General features: G+C 41.7%; 1 long non-coding RNA gene across 2 annotated transcripts; it reads left to right on the forward strand.

Annotated features, from left to right (window-relative positions):
• The first annotated feature begins 312 nt into the window (after positions 1–312).
• Positions 313–2,563, forward strand: LOC129178736 (uncharacterized). 2 transcript variants are annotated; one of them, XR_008569836.1, is made up of 4 exons: positions 313–431; positions 667–727; positions 1,166–1,234; positions 1,674–2,563. It is a non-coding gene; the product is annotated as an uncharacterized LOC129178736 (long non-coding RNA). The 2 variants fall into 2 exon arrangements; XR_008569837.1 differs by lacking the exon at positions 1,166–1,234.
• The last annotated feature ends 8,859 nt before the right edge of the window (positions 2,564–11,422 follow it).

The raw sequence follows: 11,422 nt of genomic DNA on the forward strand, positions 1-11,422 counted from the left end.
TTGCAAGACTTCCTGCAGAATCTTGATGATCAAGGTAACACTGAGTACAGCCCATGTCATAATTCTACACCAGGCGGGCTTTAAAGTGGGGAAAAGTTAAGACATTTGACTGACTGACAGGGGCCCCAGTAAATAGGTACAATAATTTTGCTGTCTGGTTGTGATTTTGTTTTTTGAAATATAGTCAGAAAATGAATAAAACAATCTATTGTATTTGGTAGTAGCAGTTAAATATAGACATTGACCGTAAGTAATGTTCCGTATTGACTGACCGACACCCCACATAACTAGATGAGATGGTTTGGTCCACTACTACCTTCACCGTGCTTTGTAACTGCAGCTCGTCCGCAGTTGCAGCACAGCAGAGAGAAACTATGCTGCCAGCGCCTAGAAAAATAAAGCCTGGGAGTCAAAAAAGGAAAGAGAGAAAGGTGAGAGAAGAGAGGCAACAAAAAGGGTCTCGATATGTGACCTGTTTTTTGTAGCCGAGACAGTCTGTGTATCGTGGAAATTACCCTGTTAGCTTAATGTCCACAGTGAAATAAGCTAGCAGAGTGGCAGCATGTTGTTAGCTTACATCTCACTTCTTTTTAACCAACATTTAATCAGCGCAAGAAAATGTTTAGCATGGATTATTAAATCTGTTGTTCCTCACCCATTTACCAGATTTAACAACAGATGAGTCTGCAGCAGCTCCCACCTTCACCTCCCTGTCCGAGTGAAAAAGGTGAGCAACACTGTGTTCAGTGACATGTCAGTTAGTATCATCGCAGGGAGTCTGTGGGAATTACAAAAAATATATATATTTGTTGTTGTTGTTTTTTTTAAGTCTTTCATAAATGTTTAAAACATTTGGGAATTTGACAATTAAAATTACAGTGCGACTGTAAAAGATGACCTTTAGCACATTTATGATCTCTTTCATCTAAGAGTGAGTCGCACGCTACAGTATATGACGACTTGCATGGACAACTCACCAGCAGTTTTTTCTGTAAACCAAAACTTGTCATTGTCCATTAAATTCCTCTCAGCTGAAAAATATGTTTGTAGAAAAGCAAAATTGCGGACAAACAGTTAATTAGAATAGCTATAACCCTATCACATTCCAATTTTACCAACACAAAAATGCAGTCATATTATTTTGCTTCCATGAAAATAAATCTAGGGAGCATGTCTGAGAGGAAAACGCTGTCCCAATACGCAACCAGAGGACAGAAGCAGGTGGATACGTGAAGTGAGTGCTTAATGTCGTCCTTTCCTGATTTGCTGCGCTGATGAGAAATGGCCCTGTAATTCTCTCGGAGAGTGTCATCCAGCACTCTTAGTAAACATGCCCGCTTTCCCTACCCTCCTGCATCATCACATCCTAATGGCGCTCCTCATTGACATGTAAAGAGCAATAATTGGGATATGATTGCAGCCTTCAGTGACTATATCAAACCATACTTAACACACAAGGGCCCTATTTGTGATAAAAACCAACCTCCTGTCTGATGAGATTTTTCATCATAAGGCCAAATATACTATAATTCATGTCTCCCGCTGTGGAACCTTTGATTGAAGATTGTGCTCAGTGGTGTTCTATGTGCGCTGCAAAGTCACTTTAAGTCGTGTCCAGTTGTTACACAAGCGTGTGGTGCATTCTAATAATGGTCCTTGTTTCCGCTTGGCAGCGAATGTTCCCCCTGACAGCTGCAAGCTGAAAATGTCAGAAGACGATGAACTGGATGACATGATGTTGCTGTGTTTTGACACACATATTATTGGTATTATGTGTGCTTGTGCATGTAGCACATTGTGTTACTTCACTTGACTAAAACAGCAGCCCAAAAAGGACAGCGGGATATGTGGAAATGCTAAGCTATCCAATATTATGCCATTGCAAATGTAATAATGCTCAAATTTGATTGACAATCAGAGAAGTTCATTCTTTCATTTATTTTCTACTGCTTGTCAGGATTGGACTGGTGGCCTGTCAATCACAGGGCACATATTAATGAACAATGATTCACAACTATGGACAATTTACAATTAACCTAACATGCATGTTTTGGGTAGTGATGTGCGCATCGATACCGAAATATCAATACTTCAAATAATAAATCATCCATCCATCCATCCATTTTCTATACGGCTTCATCCTCATTAGGGTCGCGGGGGCATGCTGGAGCCTATCCCATCTGACTTCGGGCGACAGGCGGGGTACACCCTGGACTGGTCGCCAACCAATCGCAGGGCACATATAGACAAACAACCATTCACACTCACATTCATACCTATGGACAATTTAGAGTCGCCAATTAACCTCACCTGCATGTTTTTGGGAATGTGGGAGGAAGCCGGAGTGCCCGGAGAAAACCCACACGCACACGGGGAGAACATGCAAACTCCACACAGAAATGCCCAGGGGAGAATCGAACCCATGTCTTCCCGATCTCCAGGCCAACGTGCTAACCACTAGACCACCGTGCGGCCCTATAACAATAATAAATCAAAATATCGGTAATTTCGATACTTCAGTCATTTGAGGTAATGTTTGTCTCAAACTTCTGTCTGCTGAAAGGATGACCGATTGTAAATAGAGATGTGTGAATTGGGAATAAAGGTTATATTTCTATTGCAGGTTTAATTCTTATATACTGTGTATACTGTGTATATATACTGTATATATATAGATCACCGCCTTATTGTGGTGGAGGGTTTGAGCTATGTTGTCTGGGGCTGTATGCCCCTGGTGCCCCTATATGTGGTCGGTGCCAGTCGTGGCGGAGAGCCCCGAACCTGATGGTGGAGACCAGAGGTCAGGGCTGCCGTCAAGTTAAAGGAGTCTTATCGAGCATGGATGGCTTGTGGGACGCCTGAAGCAGCTGACAGGTACCGGCAGGCCAAGCGCCACGCGGCAAGAACGCGGCGAGACAAGAACTCGGGTGTGGGAGGAGTTTGATGAGGCCCTGGAGCATGACTTTTGGTCGGCCTCAAAGATATTCTGGCTAACCGTCAGACACCTCAGAAAGGGAAAGCAGTGCCCAGTCCACACTGTTTACAGAGGGAGGACATGAGGGCCTGCTGACCTCGACTGAGGATGTAGTCGGACAGTGGAAGGAATACTTTGAGGCACTTCTCAATCCCTCCAACATACCTTCCATAAAGGAAGCAGAGTCAGAGGACACAAACACGGGCAGTTTCATCACCGTGGCTGAGGTATCTGGGGTAGTCAAAATGCTCCCTAGTGGCAAAACCTACTAGGTTGCGCTTTTTTTCAAAATCTTGGCAAAAATGTGTATTCAATGTAATTTTCTGTCAGGCATTCACACTGTCATGATCTCTTGAAGGCAAAGGCAAAAAAAGCTTTCCCTCTTTGAATGCTGTCGGATTGTCGGCATTGCTGCTGAGGTTGGACGCAGTGAGACAGTCATTTTGAACTTCTTAAAAGATCCTTAGGGTTATGGAAAATGTCAAGTGGTAGACCCAAAAAATATCATCACCCCTGACCCAGAGGATCCGATTGGCTGTCTAACACGGAAGATTCTCGGCCCAAATCAAGGCTGCTACTGGCACCGAGTGCAATCCAATAACCATCAGACGGCGTCTGTGAGAGAAGGGGTTTAAGAACAAAAAACTTCTTCAAAGGCCTTGTCCCCTTTAACGCCACAAAATTGCCTCTGGAAGAAAGTTTTATTCTCTGATGAGAAAAAAAATTAACCATGATGGTCTTGATGGCTTCCAACATTACTGGCATGACAAGGAGATCCCACCTGAGATGTTTTCCACATGGCACAGTGGAGTGGCGGCCACCATGATCTGGGCTGCTTTTTCCTTCAATGGAACAATGGACCTTCAGGTTGTGCAGGGGCATCAAACGGCAGCTGGCTATGTGGAGATGTTGCAGGGGGCATCCCTCGTGACTGAAGGCCCTCGTCTGTGTGGTAATGACTGGGTTTTTCAACAGGACAATGCTGCAGTTCAGAGTGCCTGCCTGTCAAAGGACTTCTTCCAGAGAAATAACGTCACTCTTTTGGACCAATCCTGCGTGTTCCCCTGATCTAAATCCAATTGAGAACATTTGGAGATAGATGGCAAGGGAAGTTTACAAAAATGGACATCAGTTCGAGACAGTGGACGCCCTCCGTGAAGCCATCTTCACCACCTGGAACACTAGCCTACTGCATGGCATCAAGCATGCACAAACCAATTTTTGAGGTAATTAGCAAGAATAGCGTAGCTATTCATCACTGAGTCCTTATTTGATAATTGTATGTCTATTTTAAAGGGTTACTATTTTTTGTTTACTAATGGATTTTTGATGAGCTGATGAACAGCATATTTCACTTTAATGGTTGTTTGCAATAAATTACTTAGAACCTCCTTAAGATCCAACAGTGCAAAATGTAAATTCTTGCATTTTTTCAACTTAAAATCTTAACAACTTGATCAGGAATGTACTGTATATAATATAAATGATTAATTATCTCACGCTGTCCATCATGAGAATGATGTTCTTTGTAAAGGCCAAGTTTTTTATACATAAGATTATACAGGTATACTTCTTATGTTCATTATCAACAACCTTCTCTTAGTCAAATTTGCAAATGTTTTTTCCTAATCGGGAATTCGTCTGTACTGCAAATATTGTAATGAAGGATAGAGAGATGATGAGATTCCTGCCTGTAAAAGTGGTGAAACTTCTAAAGGGAGCGAGTGTGCATCAGGTAGCCTGGAGACAAAGAGAAGAGAGGAGGAGACAGGAAGATGGCTGCAGAATAAATGAGGCACTCTCAAGGGATGTTTAGACTGAGGAGACTTTCCTTGTAATCATCAGCTCTGTGGTGGCTGCTTACGAGTAGTGATGCTTAAAAACAAATGTGTATGCCTCTCTGGGCTCTTTCCCAGCTCGTAACGCTTCATAGCACAAATTTCACGACGCCTCTCCAAACCTTTAGGGGACCTCAAAGGAATTCAACCATGATGGATGGAGCAGGACAATATTTATCCCCCAAGTCCAATAGGAGGGAATTTTCAAATCAATAAGTCACATTACTGAATTTCTACTTAGTTGGCCAAACAAGCTTTTTCACTTACAAACGGTGTGCCTCAGTTTGTCTTATATGTGGAAATGTAGTCAAAGGGATTAACAGTTTCTTCAACAAATAAAAGTGTGTTCATATTGGGGATATTACTTAATGTGTGTGTTTAGAGGCAGCTTGAGGTCTGGGATGGCACTGTTCTGCTACTCCCACTTTAATTGGCTGCGGGCCCCTTGGCCTCGCCTGAATGGAGAGTCATTTAAGGACCTTTCACTCCCACAGAGGATTTTCGGGTGCCACCGCTGGAGAAATTGCATTCCTGTTTCCATACAATGGCCGGTCGGACTTGGACGGGGCAGGAGTATCATTGTCATTATCATGACAATGGAAGCTAATTCCGCTGCCACTAGCGTCATCCCGAAGCCCTCTGCTGCACCAGCTTATCAGGGGGCGCCATGAGAGCTGCGGGAGGCTACGGCGAACTTTCATACACACACACACACACACACACACTCCCACACGCACACACACACACACACACACACACACACACACATTCAGGATTCATACCAGCTTAGAGGCGTTGTCATGGGAACCAATTAACACATCAGCAAAAAAGTATATTTGACAGTGCATGTCACTCTGCGGCCAAACATTATCAGTGGCTCCCCTGATTCCATGTTTTAATGATTTTGTGACTTTTATTTGTCCTCAGCAGGAGAAAAACTTTGGATAGGTAGACATACAGTGGATACAGTGAATTTAACTAGAATTTTCAGGAACAATACAACGCAGGTGGTGCACATAACTTCTCATGACGCCATGAGAAATCTCAGCATATCTAAAAAAAAAAAAAATAGTCAGTATACGTTGAGTTTTGAGCTTGATGATTTATTTTTGGCTTTTTTCTGAGAATTATTCCAAAAGAATGAACAGCCTCAACATGGGGTATTAGGAGAAGAAGACTATGCACTGGAAATTGCCGTGTAAATTGTCATTCAGAGCAATAACATTCCACCTTATTATCAAACTTAGATTGTTTTGTGTTAACTTCATTTCACACTTTTGACTGAGTGTGTGTGTGAAAAAAAAAATTAATGTGCATTTTTGTCAGCAGACACTGTGAAAGTCAGTATCACAAAGCAAAAAAATCATACATTTTCTCCATGGCGTGGTTTGGGATTTTGCCCATGTAGAGTGCAAGCGCGTCACTTAGAGTGAAGGGGACTCCAACACAATAGGCAACGGTAACGCCACTGCACTACCAATACTGTATCAATAATGTCTTTTAATACACAGTCACCGATACGTAACTTACTGCTCGTAACTTTGAGTTAGTGACTAATAAGTGGTACACCGGTGCTTGTAAAGTTGGCGCTCAGCCAAATGTAAGGAGCAATAAAAGGAGTAAATAAAACGGCTCATGATTAAGGGTTCAGACAATTCCAAACATTTACACTACGACATCATCTGGAGCAGTTCACAATTAATAATAATTTAATAGCGTGACAAAATTATAAAACTTTTTAAGTAAAATACATCTCATCAGAGATGTCAATTTCTCCTCCTCAGTCAGCTATTGTAGGCATAACTTGGCTTGTTGAACAGTTTTGCTCTGATGCTGAAGTTACTGTGGCAAATCTGAAATCTTAAAGAAACAGCCACATTGCTCATAATGTCTATGTGACGATAATCAATAAATCGATTAATCGAACGATTAATCGGTCATTTTGTTGGCCTCGATAAATTGACATGTGCATGCGTGTTTGTTTTCCTCTCTCTCCTGGCTGGATGACAAGAGTTCACTCTGCACATTGATGAAGTTAGTTTCAAGTTTGGTCATTGGATATTTGTCTCTGTGACTGTAATTTCTCGTTGGCAGTTGGATATTCGGCTCTGTAGCAACAGTGGTAGCTCCCCCTCACTGTGCCACAACTGCTTTTTTCATGGTGCGGTGAGCTCACACAGGAAGAGTGTGTGGAAATATTTCCCCAGCGGACCACTCATTCACAGCGGCATGTCCTCACAAACACTCACCAGCCGTCTCATGAACTAAACATGTCGAGGTGGCAACCGGAAACATTGGCTAAGCTGGTGAAAAAACTTTGATATTCTTACTAGCCACCAAACGTGAGCATGAGCTCACGTACAACAATAGCCAGTATAAGCTAGTTGGGTTACCTTGGCTTAGCGGAGCATGCTAATGCGGCTGTGTGTGTGTGTGCGTGTGTGTGTGCCACCCAGGTGTATGTTGTGCTTTAGTACTTGTAAAACAGCGTTTTAGGTTGGCCGCTGACTTTGTGCAAGTTGTGTGTAAAATAAGGACAACATCCACGGCTTCAAGGGGCACTCGATAGTCAAAACACATTTTAAACACATTTCCGGCCTTCAAAATAAGAGCAACGCACATCCTGTGTAATGTTGCAGTGTAGTGTAGTGGTAATAAAACAATGGTGTCATAAAAATAGCAGACATTAATAAAGCTATTACAATTGCATCTGCAATTTTATTTAAAATCTCTTGACATTCCAATTACAATGTTAAATACTCTTGAGAAATTAAAGTTTCCTGCTTTTGATATGATTCACTTGCATTCTAATTAATGATAGTGATAATTAATGAAAAAATGGTCTCAAAAGATGTTGTCAATAACATCTTATCGACAATAATTTGTAGGACTATTATCATCCGGGAAATTTTTTTATCGTGACATGCCAAGGCATGGGCTAGCACTACTGATACTGAAGGCCCTCGTCTGATTAGATTAGCATAGCAACACATAGAAGCTGTAATCTGATTTGACAAAAAAAATCAAACATACACATACACTATTGGAGGAGACATGGCACTGAATGAAAATAATTGACATTTGGAATAAATTAATACAATTTAATGGAACAAATATTAGAATTTAAGCTGTAAAATTTAGGTCAGTGTTACTGCAAGTGAGGCCAGAGGCCAGAAGAAAAGGCCTTGCTGATTCTGACCACACACTACTGCATTGTTCTTTTTATGATTGTTAAGACACTATTTACACACCATCCTGCCTACAAATCCAGTGGCAGAAATACAGGCCACATCAGGGATTGTGGTTACAAACTATACCATGGCTCAACCATTTTGTAAAAACATGGCTTTAAATGTCATTTTGCTGCTATTGCTGTTGGCTGTTTAAGACCTGTGACCTCGTCATTGTTTGGTTCACTTGTACCATTTCCCAGCAGCCCTGCAGGATGGTCAAAGCTCATTACTGCAGCCTTTATCCATCGCCTCCTACTGGCTGCTAAACCATCTACCCTCCAGTACTATCTCCCACAGAGTCACAAAACTTGAGCCGCTATAAAACGGTCAGTGGCATGACTCCACATTAACACATTCATACATACACACACAAACACACTCGTACACGTTAATGTCTGTGAAGTGACAAGACCTGATAGAATTTAGCTCTCGTTTAGAGGCATAGTGGTTTCTTGTCAGTGCACTATGCGAAACAACATTCCCTTCTGGGAATATTGTTCTTATAAGGATGTCATCCAAGATAGCTGAGGTCAAAGATGAAATGAGCACTTCTGTTTAGCCTTTCACTACTCAGTCTACCTCAAATTTTCAGTAATACTTTCTCTGTTACGAGTGGGTTGGCGTTGGACCCCAGATGCAGCGGCAGGTGAGCAGGTAAGAGTCTTTTAATAGAGTCTTAAGCGAACAAAAGGCAATGGTGCGTGGATAAGGCAACAGAACTGAAAAAGGCACCATGGACACCGAGGCTTGGTGAAAGGCTGAAGAGGTACCAGACCGGAGAGCCTGGTACACTCTGGGAGACGCTGTGAAGAGCAAAGTCCTCAGGAGGAGAACATAAATTAAGCCAGTAAAGCAACAACTGTGGTTAAGGTCCAAAGAGCCATAATACAGCTGCCCATACATGTGGCACAAACCGAGAGGAATAATCCAGCGTCTCCCAGGTGCAGTACATCACCTTAAGAGAGGTAGGAGCTCATCAGAGGCAGGTGCGCCCAGTAGTCCCGCCTCCAGCCAGAGAAAGGACTCCTGCAACAGAGAGAATACGCCCAGGAGAAGGCAGGGAAGTGCAGAGGGCAATGACAGGAAGTGAACCATAACATTCTCTTTGTGAGGGGAAATGCTCGACTGATTTGGAAAACTACCTGACATAAGATTGCCAAACATGATGAGGTCAAAGGTCATTTCTTGTCAGCAGTCTATCACACTGGAACCAGTCTTTAAGCTTTTGGGGCTTATTGGTCAATGTCACAACAGAAGTATTATAAGGCAGGTATGTCCAAACCTTTTCCACTGACGGCCACAAAAAAAATGATGCGGGGGCCACTTTATATGATATTATTCACCTTTTTGTTTACTTTAATTACATACTAACTTTATTCATCATTAGATTTAAAAGGCTTCTTCTGTTTGGTAAACGTTATTCCTAGCCTTTGACAAGAAAGCAGGAACCTTGTAATCCTCTTCACACATCACCAATGCAGATTGATTAAAGTGTTTACTTTCAATTGTTCTTTTGGTTTGTGTTTTTTTTTCAGAAATGACCTTCAATTGAGCTGCCGAGATGCAAGGTTCAGACTACAAGCACACATTGTATGTGTTTTTATAGACAAATACATCAACAAAATGAAATCTTGTTTGTAATCTCAGTTAAAGTGTTCATTTTTTTAGGGCCATTTTCTAATGAATGTTTACGATAAAGTCCGACATGACTGTGTAGTCACAGGATTTCATCTTCATAATAAGAAAAGTGTGTTTATTGAATCAAAACGTAAATGCCTGCTTTGTTGTTGACGTCTATTGATTTGTATTTAGAATAAAAATCAAAATCAAAGCTGATGCACACAATTGTTGACATATACAATATATATTTGCGTTTGGCATGGCAGCATTTTTCAAAGATCAAGTATTTTGTCTTTGTGTATACAAGACGTAGATCAACCAGTTGTTGTATGACAGGGAACATAATGGCTTAAAAAAATAATTCTCCACATCCCATCTCCTGCTATGACTGCTCTTTTCCCGAGCTTTACAAATGAAACCACTCGCATCCTTATTCTGTTCCCTGGATTTCACTCACTTTTATTTTATTTATTTAAGCCCTGTGATTGACTGACAGCCAATTGTGGGTGTGGTCCATGTCACACACAAAGTAAGCTGGGATAGGATCTGGAACACCAGTGACCCTGACCAGGATAAACAGTTGAAAAAGAATGAATGAACATTCCAACAAACTACATGTGTCAGACAGCTGGAACACTTTTTTCTTGCAGCGTCAGAGTACACTGATTTTGGTGAAGCTGCTCTGCAGGATATACACATAAAAAAGAGTGAGAGACAGAGAATGGTAATAGAAAAAATGTACCTGTACATGTTCCAATCTTTAACCCAATCATAGAGTAGTGACTCATCACCATATACTTATAAGGACGTTTAAAGTATCATAATAATAATAATAATCAGAACATTAACTACAAATGAAATGCGTCAAGCATCTGTCCTGCGCAGCACTGCAGCATTCTGTTGTTCTCTACAAGAATCCCACCTGGCAATGAGTTGTGCAGCTGTTTAATACGGGTTTAAAAATTAGGTGTCAGGCAGAAGATGTACAACAAGCAACAACACAACCTCCTTTGGTGACTCTAATTAGAGTAACTGTAGTGACCTCAAAGGCTCTACAAAAACAGAGATATTAACAGAGAAAACAACACCGTACCACCGAGCCATTAAGAGCAGACTGCTTTGAGACTTGTCAATAGCATCTTATACACCATCCACTTGCAATGACACACTTAAGTGGACAAAACCAACATCTGCCACCACCTCATTCGCACCAGTCAATGTATAAGTGGAGCGTGTGTGTCTGAACACTGTGTGCCTTTGTGGGGTCTGACGTGTATTGATCCACCCAAGGCTCTTGATGGTGAGCACTGAGTGCCATTGATTTAGACAGAGTGCCATGTTTAAATGAGTAGCCAGGACCCCACAGAGATTTGGCTGCTGTAAGCACATCGGTAATAGATAGAGAGTTAAAGTTTTTACACCTCCCTCCGTGGTCATTATCTGTGACAAGGGCTATGAAACAGGTCGAGGTAATTGTTTGGCGTTGTGAGCATAGCAATAAGCCAATTGTGTATGTCAAAACAAAGAAAATAGTCCTTTTTGTAGCTAAGCAAATCCCAAATACTCAAGTAGTATATGGATTCTGAGTGTACAGTCAACCGATGTTGTTACGACTTGGTGCTGGGCTGGACCCCAAATGCAGAGGGGCAAGAGGAGGATGAGATGTAAACTATTTATTTAGGTCAGTGTAGCAACAAAAGGCAAAAGACAAAAAAAAAAACAAGCACCATAGAGCAAATAACTAAAAAGACCTCGCT

Source organism: Dunckerocampus dactyliophorus, chromosome 3 (assembly GCF_027744805.1).
Source record: "Dunckerocampus dactyliophorus isolate RoL2022-P2 chromosome 3, RoL_Ddac_1.1, whole genome shotgun sequence".
Taxonomy (NCBI): domain Eukaryota; kingdom Metazoa; phylum Chordata; class Actinopteri; order Syngnathiformes; family Syngnathidae; genus Dunckerocampus; species Dunckerocampus dactyliophorus.